The sequence below is a fragment of the Rhinopithecus bieti genome, unplaced genomic scaffold (assembly GCF_001698545.2).
Source record: "Rhinopithecus bieti isolate Rb0 unplaced genomic scaffold, ASM169854v2 scaffold_65372, whole genome shotgun sequence".
NCBI lineage: Eukaryota > Metazoa > Chordata > Mammalia > Primates > Cercopithecidae > Rhinopithecus > Rhinopithecus bieti.
In genome coordinates this window covers 771,898-792,051 of record NW_016825415.1, presented here as the reverse complement: position 1 = coordinate 792,051, position 20,154 = coordinate 771,898, and the positions used below count along the sequence as shown (strand labels likewise).

The following is a 20,154-nucleotide window of genomic DNA, read 5'->3' as shown; positions in this document are numbered from 1 at the left end:
CTCCCCTCTCCTCCCCTCCCCTCTCCTCTCCTTTTGACAGAATCTTGTTCTGTTGCCTAGACTGGAGTGCAGTGGTGTGATCTCAGCTCACTGCAACTTCTGCCTCCCAGGTTCAAGTGATTCTCCTGCCTCAGCCTCCTGAGTAGCTGGGATTACAGGAGCCTGTCACACCTGGCTAATTTTTGTATTTTTAGTAGAGACAGGGTTTCACCATGTGGCCAGGCTGGTCTCAAACTCCCGACTTCAAGTAATGCGCCTACCTCAGCCTCCCAAAGTCCTGGGATTACAGGTGTAAGCCACCAAGCCCAGCCAGCCCCATTATTTCCAAGAGTTTTAGTTGTCTGCCTGCTCAACTGTTTTATGTGTGATTTTCATAATAAGCAAATTTATCTGTCCTGGTTTCCACTTTTTTCTTAATTTCTCATTTTCTCTTCAATGAGGTTAAACTATGCAAATCACTTACAATTTATGACTTCAAATTCACAAATTTCTAGTGCCAACAGTTTCACTCTGCAGCTAGACAAATTGGAGCAGAAGTTTTATTTTGAATATATGTTTCATTAAGCATAATTTCTGGAAGTTGAAAAATAACTTACATAATATTCAAGAAAGAAAACTATTCTGAAGTTCCAGAGAGAAACTGAAACCAGTAACAGGATTTTGGTGGGCAGAACACACGGCAGGGAAGAAAGGAGATCTGGAGACCATGCCATGCTGTGACACAACAGTGTGGCGATGTACCACAGACCTGAAATCCAGAGCAGTCGAGGCTGCAGAAAATAACAAGGTGGCTGAGAGATCCAGCGGTTCTTCCTGTGTCCTGCCAAAGAATATCCACTTTGTAGCAGCACTTCCCCAGGAGGTAAGCTTGGTGCTGAGTTTCACTGTAACTGGCTGTGAATTTTGAACAGCCCACCAGCCAAAGCTGATATTAAACTATGATCTTTGAGCATCCTTGGTATGCTAGGCCCTTAAGGGCCTTCACTGCCCCATGAAAAATGGAACTAGTTAAAACCAATCATTTGTGGCCTTATGGACTCATTTCCTCTCTCCAGGCTGCAAGCTCATTTCCCCTATCCAGGGTGCAAACTTCAATCTCTAAGGAGCATTATCAATGAACCTGTATGTGTCCTCTTGCCCAGCAAATAATAAAATAATTTACTGCTTGTTTTGTTAACCCTTTAAGTAGTTAAAAGAGAGTAAAGTATTTGCGGGCTCCCTAGCAGGGGAATAAAAGCAACCAAAATTTGACCTGGGTAGGGTTAGGCAGGTTTAGCGTACAAAATGACAAAGTGGTAGAGAGCCTCCTAAAAATTATTATAACCATCACTCAAGAGGAAATTGTCCAGACACATGATCAAGAGATTGACTGTCGCAGAAGAAACCTGAAATGATTCCCTAGTGCCTTTGAAATTCCTGGTAGAAATCTTGTAGATCTGGATCAATGATGTTTCTTCTTCTTTTCTAGGTGAAGATTTTAACTGTCGATCAAAAGGAGGATACAGAAGTATACAGCAGATAACACTGTGAAAGAATTGACGCAAACAAGCCTGGCATGGTGGCTCACGCCTGTATTCCCATCACTTTGGGAGGCCAAAGTGGGCAGATCATCTGAGGTCAGGAGTTCGAGAACAGCCTGGCTAACATGGCGAAACCACGTCTCTATTAAAAATACAAAAATTGGCAAGGAGTGGTGGCACCCACCTGTAGTCCCAGCTACTGGGGGAGGCTGAGGCAGGAGAACTGCTTGAACTTGGGAGGTGGAGGTTGCAGTGAATCAAGATTGCACCACTGTACTCCAGCCTGGGCAACAGAGTGACACTCTGTGTCAAAAAAAAAAAAAAAAACAAAGAACTGACCCAAACGATGGACGTCTCTCAAAGATTATAAGGAATCTCTCTCCGTCTCCCAGTCACAGGTAAATCCCATGCACTAATATGGGCCCATGCATCTGCACATTGTCTCTTCTCTGCCTGAAACTCTCTTCCTTCCTCATAGCAAACNGGTAGAGAGCCTCCTAAAAATTATTATAACCATCACTCAAGAGGAAATTGTCCAGACACATGATCAAGAGATTGACTGTCGCAGAAGAAACCTGAAATGATTCCCTAGTGCCTTTGAAATTCCTGGTAGAAATCTTGTAGATCTGGATCAATGATGTTTCTTCTTCTTTTCTAGGTGAAGATTTTAACTGTCGATCAAAAGGAGGATACAGAAGTATACAGCAGATAACACTGTGAAAGAATTGACGCAAACAAGCCTGGCATGGTGGCTCACGCCTGTATTCCCATCACTTTGGGAGGCCAAAGTGGGCAGATCATCTGAGGTCAGGAGTTCGAGAACAGCCTGGCTAACATGGCGAAACCACGTCTCTATTAAAATACAAAATTGGCAAGGAGTGGTGGCACCCACCTGTAGTCCCAGCTACTGGGGAGGCTGAGGCAGGAGAACTGCTTGAACTTGGGAGGGGGGGGTTAAGGAAAATAAAAAATCCCCCCCTTTCCCCAACCCGGGGAAACAATGGGCACTTTTTTTTAAAAAAAAAAAAAAAAAAACAAAGAACTGACCCAAACGATGGACGTCTCTCAAAGATTATAAGGAATCTCTCTCCGTCTCCCAGTCACAGGTAAATCCCATGCACTAATATGGGCCCATGCATCTGCACATTGTCTCTTCTCTGCCTGAAACTCTCTTCCTTCCTCATAGCAAACTTTTACTCACATCTCAAGACGGCCAAGTCACCTCTTTTATGACATACAGCATCTTTTCAGCAGTCATTTCTTCTGCTCTATACCCTCAGCACTTGGCAGTCACCTCGTTTCCAGTATTTATCCCATTGCTGCTACTATATAAGCATTTTGTTATTACATCAGATTGTGCATTCCTACAAATGTTTGCAAGGACATGGATGTGTATGATCTCATGGCCAGAGACTATAAGAGAAATGGCTCACGAGGGATAATATGCTCTTCTAAAACAAATTCTGTCAACTCCATCACAAATGAGTCTGTGGAAGAACCAATGCTGAAAGCATCTCAAGAAACAAATAAGGCCCAATAAACTCAAGTTTCTAATGGGTAGGCATATAGGGGAGTGCAAGAAGGCACATAATAGAGCTCAAACAAAAGCAAAAAGCAAATGACAAAAGTCTACAGGAACAAGCATAGAAAGTGAAAGCTCAGCGTTAGCAGAAGTTTGTAAACAATGCAAAGGAAAAGTAACGAGAAAATTATAGGGATGCTGAGAGGCTGAAGAGGCAAGAAGCAATAGGCCCACTGGGTGAAGTGAAGCTGTAAGAGAGAGAAAACAGGTCTAGTTCAATCCTATTTTCAGCTTTAGCAAAGAGAATAGGCAAAAAATTAAAAAGGATGACATATCCATGGCTAAGAAGAAAGTGAAATCCAGGATGAAGTCTCTAGTCCTGTTAAAGCAACCCTCTGAGTTGCAGTAGCATTACCAGTCATCTCAGAAGAATCACAGAGAAGGAAAATTGGAAGTAGGAAAAAAAAAAAAACCGGTTTTCAAAAGAAATACAAAATTTGGAAATGACACACTGAGTAGCTTGATATCAACTTTCAGAAAAATAAACTGATAGCTCATTAATCATTTGTGATTACTTGAAGACAAATTATTGACTTCCAGGAACCACTAGAGGGAGAGTAAAATGAGTGACTCTAAATGAACATAATTATCTGTTTTGGTTGGACTAGATTTGGCATATTGATGGGCCAGTCACAGGAGGTAGTATAGAAAGATTTCACTAAGGCCCCTGAAAATGTCACTACCTTTCTTAAGGTAAGATGGAAGTAACCGGACTAGAGAATTTGGTTAACCTGGAGAAAACTGATTTATAGCAAACTGAAATACTTAATGATAACTATTTCATGTACTGACAGTACTAATAAGCCATAATGAATAAAGCTTTCCAATTCAGCCTTTTAATCAACTTCTTGGATAAGAACATAATACACGCTATTCAAGTTGCATATCTTACGCAATCTAGGGAGAAAATATGTTTAATGTTAAAAATCAGGCTTCAAAATTCCTGGAAAATAGAATAATAGAAAACAAACAAGACAAAATTCCAATTCAGATGAAAAAACACTTCTCCCCCCTCACTATGAGCATAATTGCTGTGAACATAATAATGAAATGTGATGCTTTATTAATAAAAGTAAAGGATAACTACACACACACACACACACACACATATATAAAATATATATATAGACACAGGGTCTTACTTTGTCACCCAAGCTGAAGTGCAGTGGCATGATTAAAGCTCACTGCAGCCTTGACATCTCGGGCTCAAGCAATCCTCCCACCTCAGTGCCCCAACCCCTAGGCCGCTGCCAGTAACTGGGACTACAGGCGTTCACCACCAGGCCTGGTAATTTAAAAAATTTTTTTTGTAGACACAAGGTCTCACTATGTTGCCCAGGCAGATCTTGAACTTCTGGCCTCAAGCAATCCTTCCACCTCAGCCTCCCAAAGTGCTGGGATTACAGGTGTAAGCCACCTTGCCTGGCCTAATATTCTTATATTTGCATTAATCAGGTCATATCAAGATGGCAAAGAATCTGAAAACTCCATCTTAGGTGCAGAGATTTAGAAACTTATGATACTCATCCTGGAAAAGGTTCAGGGAGAACATGATGTCGTCTTTAAACACATGCAATGATAATATATGAAAGATGGATTGGATTTATTCTGTATGGATTTGAAGTAACAAGGAATAAATAGAATAAGCTGAAAGAAAATAAAATTTAACCAAAGATTTAAAAACAACTTCCCACTAACAAGAGTTTTTCAGACAAGAAATGAGCAGCCTTGAGGGTCCTTGAGACATTATTATAGTTCAAAAAGTTCAAGTCCAGGCTGAAAACGTTCTATTTGTCAAAGGCAGAGGAGATTCCAAATCTAGCATGACCTCCGTATTTTGACTAAAAGATTTATAATTCTGAAATTAGGCATGGTGCCTGTTTTTTAAGGAGGTAAGTGGAAGAAGAAAAATACCAAGTTAACATGAACCTGACACTTAGAAAAGAAAATGCTGTGTTTTCTTTCTAATCTCTCAATTACTTCTAGGATCCCAGGGCATTATTACTATATTACCTGGTACTTCTATACTCTTACAGGGGGACGGAAGTTCCTCATATGATATGACTATAAGCTGAAGCCACTGTGAAACAGTGCACTAAATTAGAATTGTGAATGCAGGAAAAGAAATTTACTAGTTGTTATCAGATCTACCCAGACATAACCACTTCACCACAGGTTGTTTACTTGAAAAAACACAGGAACGTCTTTGCTAGTGGCTTCCTTTGTAGGAGAGGATGCTGCAGCACACCCAACTATTCTCAACAAACCACTGCATATCAAGTTCCTACACAGACGTCACTGCTTACAGCCTTAAGATTAGCATCCTTCATTTAAAACAGACATGATTGGTCCTCACTTTTTTTTTTCCGAGACGGAGTCTGGCTCTGTTGCCCAGGCTGGAGTGCAGTGGCGCGATCTCGGCTCACTGTAAGCTCCACCTGCTGGGTTTACGCCATTCTCCTGCCTCAGCCTCCCGAGTAGCTGGGACTACAGGCGCTCGCCACCTCGTCCAGCTAGTTTTTTTGTATTTTTTAGTAGAGACGGGGTTTCACCGTGTTAGCCAGGATGGTCTCGATCTCCTGACCTCGTGATCCGCCCGTCTCGGCCTCCCAAAGTGCTGGGATTACAGGCTTGAGCCACCGTGCCCGGCCGGTCCTCACTTATAATAGCATGACTACACTAATACACTAATATATTAAAATTCAGTCACATAGTTTATTTTTAAAATTCCTGTTAATAAGTTAAAACTTAATGCCACCAAGGTGCTCTAACTCCTAGCATTGTACATCTGTCCCTTAAAATAATATGTAAAGTGCTACTAAAAAAAATTAAAACAGGAGCTCGAATACTTTTGGACATGGATTATAAAGAGGACATACTATAATAATTTGCTACCAATGTTTTAAAATTTTTTATGGAAAATATCTACACTTTAAAATTTTATTTTAGAGATTAAAATTTAAATATAAATTCTAAAATTTCTAAATTCATGTTTTCATCTAAGATATTACAATTAAAATTCTCTTATGGAAGACACTGTTCTAATTATTTTTACATTCTATTTAAAGGGCACTTTGGAGGTAGCAGCTAAGAATAAAGGCTTTGGAATTAGATACAAGTAGGAAGAGACCCTGGCTCCATTATTTGCTAGCTATGGAACTTGGGGAGTTATTAAACCACTCCAAGCCTGTTTCCTTACCTATAAAAATGAGAAAACTAATACCATAGTGAGGTCATATTTGTAAATCTCCTGGCACAGCATGAGTGTGCAATCAAAAAAGAGAGCACACAGTGCCACCAATCCACACAAATAAAACTAAAACATATTACAGGCCCTAGATAGCCAGTCTAGGTGCATGTATCCCAGTATGGCTCCTCGCCTGCCTCACTGCTTTGCTAATATCCTCATGGCATTACGTAACCATCAGCCTTCAAGCAGACATCCCTGAGGGATCCCTTTCTAATGGACCACCCTCATTAGCCAACAAGCATGCTCTAATATCTCATCTTCCTCTTCCATCTTCAAAAACTCACCATTCCTTGACTCCCACATCTTCCTCTTGCCAAGGCCTGAATATTTGGCTTCCCTTCCCAGCCAATTTCCCAAAAGAATTGCCTAGAAGCTTGGTCTCCACTCCCTTACCTCCTATTCACATCAAACTGGCTTCTCCCACCACTGTGCTGAAATTGCTTTTATCTAATCAATTATCAGTGACCTCCAAGTGTCGATCTTAATGGATACTTTGCAGTCATCTTAATGTACCTCTCAGCTACTTGCAAACCTGCTGATCATTCACTCCTTGAAATTCTCTCTTCTCTCAGCTGCAGTGATTCTATCTTTTCTGCATTTCATCCTACTTCTCTTTCTATACTAGACCACCAAATGTTGAAATTTTCCAATTCTGTTCCTATTCCTTAGTTCTGTTCTTTTTTCACTTTATATGCCCTCCCTATATGATCTCATCCTTTCCCATGTCTGAGGCCAACAACTCTGAAATTTCCATCCTCACTGTAAGCTCCACCTGCCAGGTTTACGCCATTCTCCTGCCTCAGCCTCCTGTTTTCACTCCAGATTTACACATACCCAATTGTGTATTTAGTGGTTGTCTTGTAAGCATCTCAAACTTAACATATTAAATTCTTGAGATACTCTCTCAAAATACTTGTTTTTCCAGTTTTCTTATTCCAGTTAATGGCACCTCCACCCATCTAGCTCCATCCATCTAGCATCCATCAATCCAAATTCCTAAACATGGCCAAAAAGGCCCTGCATGACCTGCCTCAGCCTACCTCTTCACATTGCCTGTGCATTTCTCCCAAAAAAGCACTGTGTTCAAGGAAGACCGGCCATCTTGCAGATCCAGGAAGCTGCCAAGCTTTTTGTCACTTTAAGGACTTTTCATGTAAGGGTTCTCCCTACCTCGAATATTCCCTTCCTTCCTTCTCTCCCTATCCCTTCTCCTAAACACACAGATTATCTGGTGAACTCCTGCTTGTACCCAAGATCATTAAAAGTCATTAACACATGAGTATTAAATGACCTTTAAAGTATTAAAGGACCTTTTCTCCAAAGGTCCTGAACATAACTTGTGTCTAAAGTGGACACTACTCTTGCACTTCTCTTTTATGATGTCTTGTTGTTTTCCCTCATAGTAAATACAGCCATTTATAATGATACGTGGATTTTATGTTCTTCTTTATTGTCTGCTATGGTTTGAATATTCCCTACAAAACTCATGTTGAAATGTAATTGCCATTGTGACAGAATTAAGAGGTGGCACTGTTAAGAGGTGATTAGGCCAGGTGGGTTCCATCCTCATTAATGGATAAATGTTATTATTGTGGGAGTGTGCTAGTTATCAGAAGAGTGCATTTTTATAAAAGTGAGTTTGGCCTGTAGTCCCAGCTACTTGGGAGGGTGAGGCAGGAGAATGGTGTGAACCCGGGAGGAGGAGCTTGCAGTGAGCTGAGATCGCGCCACTGCACTCCAGCCTGGGCGACAAAGCAAGACTCTGTCTCAAAAAAAAAAAACCAAAACAAAAAAAGGGAGATTGGCCCTCTCTTGCTTTCTTGCTTGCTCACTCTCACCAATGTTTGTTTTTGTTTTGTTTTGTTTTGTTTTTTTGGTGATGGAGTTTCGCTCTTATTGCCCAGGCTGGAGTGCAATGGCGCCGGTCTCAGCTCACCGAAACCTCTGCCTCCAGGGTTCAAGCAATTCTCCTGCCTCAGCCTCCAGATTACAGGTGTGCACCACTACGTCCAGCTAATTTTGTATTTTTAGTAGAGACAGGGTTTCTCCATGTTGGTCAGGCTGGTCTTGAACTCCTGACCTCAGATGATCCGCCCACCTCAGACTCCTAAAGTGCTGGGATTACAGGCATAAGCCACTGTGCCCGGCCCACTCTCACCCTTTCTTGCCCTCCCACCTTCCACCATGGGGTGATACAGCATACAGGCACTTGTCAAATGCTGGCACCATGTTCTTGGACTTCCCAGACTCCAGAACTGTGAGCCAAATAAATTTCTGTGCATTATAAATTACCCAGTCTGTGACACTCTGTTAAAGCAACACAAAATGAACTAAGACAATGTATTTGTGAAAAGTATTCCCTGTAACGGCAAGGATCATATTTGTTTTGTTAACTAATCTACCCTCTGGGCTTAATAGGCACAGGCACATAAGGTCTCTTTGAGATGCAAGCAATGCATATGTTTCTCCTCATAACATAAAGAATATTACATAAATTCTTACATTTAATTACATGAAAGAACTGGGAGAAGTCTTAAATATCTAGTTGCATCAGCTAATATAAAAACCAAAATGGTCTTTATTCAAAATCCCAGAAAGGTTTTCCTATGCATTAAAAACAAACAGGAAGAAGGAGGTAAAGATTACATATGTTGGATTTGTAACCCAATTAATTTTATAATTTTACATTTTCAATGATTCATTAAAATAATGACATTTCTTTTCTTTGTTTGTTTTTTAGAGACGGAGTCTTGCTCTGTCTTCCAGGCTGGAGTGCAGTGGTGGGATCTTGGCTCACTGCAACTTCCGCCTCTCAGGTTCAAGCAATTCTCCTGTCTCAGCCTCCCAAGTAGCCAGGACTACAGACGCACGCCGCCACGCCCAGCTACTTTTTTTTTTATTTTAGTAGAGACGGTGTTTCACTGTGTTGTCCAGGCTGGTCTCAAACTCCTGAGCTCAGGCAATCCGCCCACCTTGGCCTCCCAAAGTGCTGAGATTACAGTGTGAGCCACCGAGCCCAGCCAAAATAACGCCATTTCTTATAAAGTGTGCTTAAATATGAATATATGTGGGCTTACAACTAATTTTATATTTTAAAATCCATACTCTTTTCAAAGAAAATATGTTTGCATATGTATGTATATGTGTGTATATACCTGTTTTACAATTAAAATATACCTACCCTTCTAAAATAAAAATATCCAGATTATATAAACTTAGAGTTATGGTTTAAAAAAATTAAATTTCTCTCATTGTCTAGTGACAGCGGTTGACTTGGCACAGTAGAAGGAACTACCTCCCTGTCCAACCCCCTAAAAAAAAAAAAAGATGATGGAGCCACTGAAATGGAAATTGCTCAGTCCCCAGTGACCTTACCAGCATCTGCTGCAATTACCTTCTGAAAATAAAATAACCAAATTACCGTTCAGCTTTCTGCTGTGCTAACAAAATTAATCTGAAATATCAAAATTCATCTGCTTTATATTATGTATTAAGCAACTTCTATAACAAAAGCTCTTCTAGCTCTAAATCGTGAAGTACATGCACCACAGGTGCCATAATCAACAGTAATATATTCTCACATACACAGGAAAAATTAATGGAATGATTAATAACTTCACTCAAATTATCCATGACAGTGATTTGATTTAAGTCACTCTACATATTCAAAAGTAAGATCAATCAATTTTATGTGTGGTTTGGTTTTATAAAAAATTGTTGAGTTTTTCTTGAGACACAGTCTTGCTTTGTTGCTCAGGCTGGAATGACATGGTAATAGCTCACTGTAACTTCCAATACCCAAGCTATCTTTTCACCTCCCCTCCTGAGTAGCTAGGGTTACAGGCATGTGCTGTCATGTCTGGTTTTTTTTTTTTTTTTTTTTTTGTAGAGACAGGGTCTCACTATGTTGCCTAGGCTGGTCTCAAACTCCTGGTCTCCAGCACTCCTCTCACCTAGGCCTCTCAAAATGCTGAGATTACAGGTGTGAGCCACTGTGTCTGGCTGATCAATTATAATTCTTTTTGAGATGGAGTTCGCTCTTGTCACCCAGGCTGGAGTACAATGGCTCAATCTCAACTCCCTGCAATGTCTGCCTCCTGGGTTCAAGCAATTCTTCTGCTTCTGCCTCCTGAGTAGCTGGGATTACAGGTGTCCAGCACCTTGCCCAGCTAATTTTTTGTATTTTTATTAGAGACAGGGTTTTACCACGTTGGCCAGGCTAGTCTTGAACTCCTGACCTCAGGTGATCCACCTGCTTCAGCCTCCCAAAGTGCTGGGAATACAGGCATAAGCCATCGCACTGGGCCAATCAATTTTGATTCTATTCTTTGTAGAACAGATTTGTTCAGAAAATATGTGTGCAAATTGTATTTTAAAAAGACGTAGAATGATTTAGAAAAATCACTGAGTTTTAAAATATAGTAAAGAATATCTACGGCTGGGCGCGGTGGCTCAAGCCTGTAATCCCAGCACTTTGGGAGGCCGAGACGGGCGGATCACGAGGTCAGGAGATCGAGACCATCCTGGCTAACATGGTGAAACCCCGTCTCTACTAAAAAAATACAAAAAACTAGCCGGGCGCGGTGGCGGGAGCCTGTAGTCCCAGCTACTCGGGAGGCTGAGGCAGGAGAATGGCGGGAACCTGGGAGGCGGAGCTTGCAGTGAGCTGAGATCCGGCCACTGCACTCCAGCCTGGGCGACAGAGCGAGACTCCGTCTCAAAAAAAAAAAAAAAAAAAAGAATATCTAAAACATGAATAAATAGCCTCTAATTTAACTGCTTCCTAAGTTTAAATGGTCAAAGTTTGGCCATCTAGTCTGTCAAGTATTCCGTAAGTACACTAATAAATACCATATAACATTTTTGTTGTTGTAATTAATAGTCTTGTTCTCTGGTTCTTCTATATTTAAATTTACTTCATACTCTCCGTTCTCCACACCTGAACAATTCTTGTCTCATGACCGTCAAGCTACATTTATCATTTCAGTCCATGATGTCCCCACCTAAAAGTCATTTTTGACTCTCCAAATAAAATCAGTTGCATGGTTCTAACAGTAGAATTATTGAGAAAAGACCCTTTTCTTGGTCTCCACCATATTCTTAGATACAAGATCCCGTCTTGCTTTGGGAAGAGACCCAGGAGGTCCCCAATCCAGCTAACTCATCTTCTTTTCTTGGGCCTAGAACACTCTACATGCTCCATGTTGTTGACACATCTGACTTGAGTTTACTTGGTGGTAAATCACATTTGCAAACCATGAGCCAACCTGTATCTTGCTACGTCTTGGAAACCTTGACCACTCTCCTTTTCATTCATTACCATTTTCATTTATGTGTGAGAAGTAAAACATAAAAACAAGTAGGCAAGGCTGCTGAATGTTCACTAGTATAATATACCACAAAAATGAGTGCGGAAAAAACCTGAAGCCCTAACCATTTTGTTTGTGCAAACTTGATTTGAAATGATAAAGAAAAATGGAAGTAAATATGTGTGAACAAGTGCCTGCTGGCTCAAGAATCAGGTCTTCACTTTTACAATAGAAATGACCAAGCTGGGAGAATTTTGCTTGTTGGGGCCTCCAACTCTGAATCTAGAGAGGCAATAACAGAGACATGCTTGCCACACTCCAAAAACGTAAGGTCTGGAGATTGCTGACATTTTTTGCTGGTATGTAGGGAATTCCCGTTTCCCTGGTAGAGTAGAGCTTCTCTAGTTTCTTCCAAAGTTCCTAATACCTTTGTACTGACAATCAGAAAATATCCGTTTAGTTATTAAATATATTTCTAACCATTTTGCCATTTAGGCCAGTGATTCCCAATTAGATTGAGAACTAATAGGTTCTAGAAAATTCAATTCAACATAGCTTACTGACATATACAGCCATAATGATTTAAGGGTGTGGGCTGTGAGGTCAGGCATACCTGGGCTGAGATGTGGATCTACCACTACATAGTTATGTAACCTTGGGCAAGTTACATAACATCTATAGGCTTAACATCTTTATCTGCCATCAGGATGATAACAGGACCTACTCCATAAGGTAATTATGAGATTACATGAGAACACCAGTCTCTGGTACATGGTAAATTCAGCAAATGTTAGCTATTTAGTCGTAGTGAATGACTGGTAGGTGCTGGGTACAGGGCTAGACCCTGTGAGAAAGATAAACATAAAAAAGACCTGACAATAAATGACAACAGACAAATAAGGCAGAGATAAGAGTGTTACTGGGTGTATCTCAAGACAAACTGTGTTAAGGGCCCCAAAGGCAGGCATAAGAAAGTCCCCCAACACTCTCACAGTCCAGTGGCAAGAGAGGGATCATGTAGTTATGTGTGTTGGGTGGGGGGAGAGAAATAAAATAGGAACGGCCTCAAGAAGACAGCGTCACAATTAAAGATGGGTGTGACAGAGTGATATCTACATTGCTATATTTAAGGAGAGTATAGAGAAGAGTAGTTCTTTGTATACAGAAGGCATAGTTCTGAGGGGGCAAAGTGTAATAAGAAATGCACAGAAAAACAAAACAAGAGATAAAGACAGGAGGGGAGGAAGGAGCATATTGTGCAGAACCTCAAATGCCAGAAAGAAGAGGGAACACATAAGTGACATATCTGAGCTCTGCCCAGGAATACTAATCCAGCAAGATGCGTAGGAGGATATGCAATTAGCACTTGACGTATGAGGGCAGAGGGGGTGAAGATTGTTTGGAATTTTCAGATGTGAATTTTAGGGGAAAAGAAAGGAAAATTTCTACAAAAATCCCCAACAGCTTAATTGCAAGTATAAACTATGAAGCTTCAGAGCTGGGAGCACACAAAGCATTTTCTGGTTCTGAACTCAATTTTCTCCTGCTGAAGAGTCGCTGTACCAGCAACCATGAAAGGTTTCAAATACATGTGTGTCTTACTCAGTTTGCACTGCTCATAATAAAAACATAGACTGGGTGGCTCAAATAACGAACATTTATTTCTTGCAGTTTCAGAGGCTAGGAAATCCCAGATCTAGATGCTGGAGTGATCTGGTTCCTGGATGGACCAAATTCCAGGTTTACAGATGGCACCTTCTTGCTGTGTCTTTCCATGGTAGTGAGAGAGTGTGCATCTTTCTTGTATTTCTTCTAATAAGGGCACTAATCCTATCATGAAGGCTCCAGCCTCATGACTTAATTAGCTCCAAAAAGCCACCTCCAAATACCATCACATTGGGGATTTAGAGTTTCAACATAGGAATTTTGGCGGGTGGTTAAAACATTCAGTCCACAGCAATATGACAAAAGTTGTTTCAAGCCAACAGTACCAAGTTTAAGTCCAAATCCAGGAGTCAGTTGAGCTGAAGTCTTCCTCAGCTGTCAGCAACACCAATAAAAGGGAGGAGAGGCCGGGGTGGTGGCTCACGCCTGTAATCCCAGCACTTTGGGAGGCCAAGGCGGGCAGATCACGAGGTCAGAAGATTGAGATCATCCTAGCTAACACGGTGAAACCCCGTCTCTACTAAAAAATACAACAACAACAAAAAATTAGCCCGGCATGGTGGCGGGCGCCTGTAGTCCCAGCTACTCCGGAGGCTGAGGCACGAGAATGGCGTGAACTTGGGAGGCGGAGCTTGCAGTGAGCCGAGATCGCCTCACTGCACCCCAGCCTGGGCGGTAGAGCGAGACTCTGTCTCAGGAACAAAAAAAANGACAAAAGTTGTTTCAAGCCAACAGTACCAAGTTTAAGTCCAAATCCAGGAGTCAGTTGAGCTGAAGTCTTCCTCAGCTGTCAGCAACACCAATAAAAAGGGAGGAGAGGCCGGGGGTGGTGGCTCACGCCTGTAATCCCAGCACTTTGGGAGGCCAAGGCGGGCAGATCACGAGGTCAGAAGATTGAGATCATCCTAGCTAACACGGTGAAACCCCGTCTCTACTAAAAAATACAACAACAACAAAAAATTAGCCCGGCATGGTGGCGGGCGCCTGTAGTCCCAGCTACTCCGGAGGCTGAGGCACGAGAATGGCGTGAACTTGGGAGGCGGAGCTTGCAGTGAGCCGAGATCGCCTCACTGCACCCCAGCCTGGGCGGTAGAGCGAGACTCTGTCTCAGGAACAAAAAAAAAAAAAAAAAAAAAAAAGGAGGGGGAGGAGAGGAGACAGTTTAAATCACTTTTCTTTCCCTGGAATCTGTCTTGGAGCCTGGAGTATTGGACCTTTCACTGAAAGATATGACTAGGGCAGGTTTACTGACAAGTTTTAGGGGATTTATAAACTCCCTGAAATTTACCCAACAGTTTTATCTATATATTCATATTTTTTCTCATTTATTCCTGTATTCGCCATTTAGGTAGCAAGCTTTTACATGAAAATTGTTTAGTGCTTATTTTTTAAAGTATTATTCTACAGACTTCATATATTTTAATTCATTCAATCCTCTCAATAACCTTATAAGGTAGTTACTATTATTTCCATTTTGAGGAAAACTAGACCCAAAGCCCCACACTAGTAAGTAGTTCTACAGAGAAGAAACCTGCAGGAGGTCCAAAAGCAAAAGTCTCCCAAGTTTCACCACAATAGTTCCATCTGGGGGTTTTGTGAGATGACTTTACTGTTCTTGAATCAGGATTTGGAATGACCAATCAATCTGAGATTTCAGGTTAAACAGAAACACGCTTGTGCTTATTCATTGAAATCGGTTTACAGGAACCCATTAAACTGTACCGTGGGAAAGTACACTTACTGAATGGGCACTTTATGGACAGCTGCCAATCAGCCAGTGTGTGTTAGATGAATAATTTTCAAATAAATTCATTTTTCAATGATAAAAAACCCCTCACTCCCAATATGCTAACAATCAAAGAATCATCTAAATCAAGTGGTCATTTTTTTAATGCTGGCCCATAATAAAAAAAATTTAAACTGTGATTCAATATGAACATACTTATAAACATTTAAAATACAGTTTTCATGAACTAATATTTATTCTTACTACATACAACACATTCTGATATTTTCTATTTCAGTCCACCTTAGTCCAGTCTAATCTATTCTGTTCTGTTCCATTTTTAAAAAAAAATGCTGTTTTGTATCCACTAAACTGATTTCATAAGACCCTAATGGGTTATAACCCACAGCTTGTAGTATTTTACACATAATTAAGTAACTTAGCCTGTTCCTCAAAACGAAGCAAAAGCATGAGTCTAACTATTAATGGCTGAATGTTTATAAACTTTTTTTTTAATCTTTAGAAAAAAGTTAATGATTTCCTGAAAACATTAGCAGATAAAACTTGACCATGGATATTTTTCCCAGTAATGAATGTCAAGCAATTCGTAAATATTCACTTAAGAGTTGCCTGGTCTGAACTCAATGGAAAAAACAGAAAACATAAGCCTTAACATTACAGCTCATGCAAAGTTTAGTTAGTAATTTGTAATACTGTCAAATAAGGTACTAGCAGCTTTTTCATAGGAAATGGTTTTGAAATATTCTCAATATTTTAAGATTAATAAAATTGTTGAATACTGAAAATTTGTTGTGATAAAATTACAATTCACAAACCATTTATATCCTACATTTAGGAAACTGTTTTGAATATTCTGTCAGTTGATCAACAAGTATTTAACACTTGCTGTATGCCAGCCACTATTGAATAGTGAAAGAATAATGAACGATTGAATTAATGATCATCTAGAATGAAAGAATATTCTTGAAAGAACAATGAATGATCGGAGAGTCTCCACCTTCCAGATGTCCATTTGCGGGGAGATTGACTGTAAACCCAGTAAACAAATAAGAGCTACAGAAATCATGCAAGAGAGTGTCCTTGAGCAGTGCTGTGGATCGCTTCATCTCAGATGGATGGTGCTTTGAAATTGAAATCCAATAATGTTTCTGGTAAAGTCAACTGTAACATTCTCCTTCCACGCCCATATACTTTTTTTTTTTTTTTCTTTTTATCACATTATGATGCTAACAGCATTTTTTTTTTTTTTTTTTTTTGAGATGGAGTCTCGCTCTGTTACCCAGGTTGGAGGGCAGTGGAGCAATCTCGGGTCACTGCAACCTCCGCCTCCTGGGTTCAAGTGATTCTCTTGCCTCAGTTTCTCCCATGTAGCTGGGATTACAGGCCTGTGCCACCAAGCCCAGCTAATTTTTGTAGTTTTAGTAGAGATGGGGTTTCACTACGTTGGCGAAGCTGGTCTCAAACTCCTGACCTCAAGTGATCTGCTTGCCTCAGTCTCCCAAAGTGCTGGGACTACAGGCATGGGCCACCATGCTTGGCCCTAACAGCATGTTCTAATCCCCTTTTCGGACAAAGTAGACACTAATACTTAGTGCAATGTTAACTGAGGTAACATGAAGAATAACACTCAGAGATACAGACACAGCAGACAGGGATTCGGGGCTCAGGCCCTCCATTTAAAGGCTAAGTGATTTGGGGTAAGTTATTTCACCTCCTGAACAACAGATTCATTACCTGCATTTATATTTATTTGTAGGATCATTTTAAGGATAAAGAGAATGCTTGTGAAATTACTTCATAAAGTACCAACAACTGCTATTATTAATAACTTGTATTAGAATCAGTACGCATAGTGAAACTGATAGAATAAAATGACCAAATATTAAGAAAGTATAAAGCTAACATTTAGCAAGTACTTAAAACTGTTCTATTTGCTTTTTATGTATCAACACAATTAAAACTGTGCTATGACTGAGTATCTGAATCCAACAATGGGTAATAAATTTCTCCTCAAATGTCAGACATACTAAAGATGATTTAAGATGATAAATCTCTAACAGTCCTTGGCCAGCAGGAAAAAACAATCTACGGTTAACTAAAGAAAGGGCAAGAGTTCGCATCACACCACTCCACCCACGTGGTATAATCATTCTTGGCACTGGCAAACCACAAAGAGATGGCTGCTTCCTAGGGTTCAAAGGCTGCCTCTGTGGGGCTGGAGACAAGGAGTGTACCCCTTTGTGTTCCACCAGTGCTGCAGATCAACTACCCAGATCCATCCACGTGATGCCTTCCACCGGACCTCAGACTCTGTATTTGACCAAGAAGGCAAAGGAAGGCTTTTTGCACAGAATTATTTCTGCATTCATTTCTATCATGGGCATCTACTCTTTTCGGACAAGATGCAATCTTAGGGAGTAAAGTGGATCACTGTAATGCAACACCCTGACTTACACAGGTGAAGTATTACAGACTGCATGTTTCCTATTGGCTTGGTAGGTTGATACTCTGACATTAACCATATTATGGATGAATAAATTGATAAGACATGGATTATGGGATGTTGTCAAGTTATAAACAAATTATTTTTGAAAAGGTCACTTATAAGTTAGATCTTTAGAACCCATGATGCATTTCTCCTAATTAATTTACACTGGTGTAAATTAATGTTCAGCTGTCAGGACTGCCCACAGAAATCTATGCAACCCATGTTGTGAGTAGCAGCAGGTCAAGTGACCTGTGTTCTACAAGCCCCGTTTTGCCAGTAAAGTGGCACACGGCAGCACTGCAGAGCATAAGCTCCGGGTGAAGAAGGGAAGACCTGAGTTCAAATCCTGACATGCCTACTTTTATCTCAGTGAAGTTATTCAACCCCTTTGAGTATAAATTCCCATAGCAGTCAAATTATATTTAGAGATGAATTTTTTTAATCAGATATTTGGTGTGAAGATAATCTGGATCAGTTTTTACAAAAGCCTTTTTCATACCAAGGCATGCACAAAGATGATAATACTTCTACTCATCCCTGGGGTAAGATGCTGATCATAGCTAAAGATGACCAGCCCAGGTCTCTGACAAATGCAATCCCTGCCTGGCCACTCTGAGGACCGAGGGGGTCAGTATCACTGGCACGCCAACCTGAGACATGACGGTTTGTCAAGCCACCCAAGTGGTGAGGCTCTGATTACCAATTAATATATCTAAAAGTACCCTGGGATAGAGCCAGCCTATCAGGGACCTTTCACCTTCATAGGCTTAGGGTCCAACTGTTAAATAAAAGGCTGTTAGATTTCTCAAGGCCCTTTGACTATATAACTCTACTTCATTATATACCAGAGCCTAACCAATTGTGCTTATAGCAAATTATCTTTGGGAAATGATATGATTCCAATTTGGATTGTCACAATTTTTCCTTCTTCCCTGATCTGAACAATAGGAGCAGCTCATGGGCTGAAAGTGGGATGTCAAGATGAAAATTAGGTGATCAGGGCCGGGCGCGGTGGCTCAAGCCTGTAATCCCAGCACTTTGGGAGGCCGAGACAGGCGGATCACGAGGTCAGGAGTTCGAGGCCATCCTGGCTAACACGGTGAAACCCCGTCTCTACTAAAAAAAATACAAAAGCTAGCCGGGCGAGGTGGCGGGCGCCTGTAGTCCCAGCTACTCGGGAGGCTGAGGCAGGAGAATGGCGTAAACCCGGGAGGCGGAGCTTGCAGTGAGCTGAGATCCGGGCACTGCACTCCAGCCTGGACGACAGCGAGACTCGGTCTCAAAAAAAAAAAAAAAAAAAAAAAGAAAGAAAATTAGGTGATCAGGAATGATTTGTTATTAAAGGAATGTGTGAGTACTCACTGTGCCAGGTACAGTTCATATATTACCCTCAATTTTCACAGCCATCTTGGTTTCATTCCTTACTTGAACGCAAAAGCTACAAAGTGTACTATGCACACAATAGAGAAAGCTATACAATGGGTTCAAATCTCCTCTGCCATGGAAAAGAGAATAAGGGGACCAGCTGTTCAGCTCTGGCCCTCCTTGCTGGGTTCCATTTAAGCTTCTCTACAGTTCTGGCTGGTTGGGATGTCTCCTTCTTCAAAACCATCTTGTTAGTTGGTTATTTTTAGCTACATTTAACAACTGAAGAAATGTAAGGTAAAGGAAGCTTAGAAAACTTGCCAGAGGTTATACACTGGAGTGAATTGCAAACACTAGGTGTTCTGCTTCTGGGTCAGAGGTTCAAGGGTGAAGAATTGCCAGGGCAGAGGCTGGAGATGGGACCTAAGAAATGTTCTACACTTTGCATCCATTGTCACCGAGAATGATGACAGAGGTGGTGCTGGCTTCTACTGCTGCTCTGAAAGGCTGGGTTAAGAGGAAAGCGGAGGTGGGAGCAGCAGTTCTGCTTTTCACGACAACCAGGGAATAGGGGAGGTGACCTACATGAACACCTGGTCTGTGTCTGTGTTTATATTACTCACTGTTTACTCCCAGGCTCTCTCACACCTTATCAGAGGGGAAAAGTAAACCTCTCACAAAACACCATTAGGTTCAACTACAGATGTATTTCGGATATCTTCAATTAACCCTTGATCCTGAAAAAATGCTTTCAAAGAACCCTCAACCAATAGCATACAAGGACCTACTCGGAAATCACAAAAGCCAAATAATGTCAAGCAAGTGTGTAAGAAGAGAACCCTGTGTGGCAATACTAAAGAAAATTTTGCATTCTAACTACAAGGGGAAGGAAGAGTCAGCAAGTGTGTAACAAATGACACATGACAGTCACCCCAGAGGATAGTATAAATTGTAGACAGTACAAATAGTACACAGAACGCACAATTTGCTTTAGTAATTCAGTTTTTCATTTGGTTTTCCAGATCTGTCAGGGATCAAGAAATTAATATAGACATATACTAATTTTACATATATAAATTATTTGCAAAACTATTTGTGAAAAAGTTTCACAAATCATTCAATCTAGATTTAACAACTGGTATAAAACTGTCCTGAAGCACCTGAAAACCAGGTGGACCAGGATCAGAAAATCCAAAAACTTCATCAGGTCTTATCCAGAATTACTCTA

General features: G+C 40.8%; 1 protein-coding gene across 5 annotated transcripts in view; it reads right to left on the bottom strand.

Annotated features, from left to right (window-relative positions):
• NCOA7 (nuclear receptor coactivator 7) overlaps positions 1–20,154 on the bottom strand; it is a 151,966-nt gene that overhangs the window by 103,053 nt on the left and 28,759 nt on the right. The gene's annotated exons all lie outside the window — the stretch shown is intronic.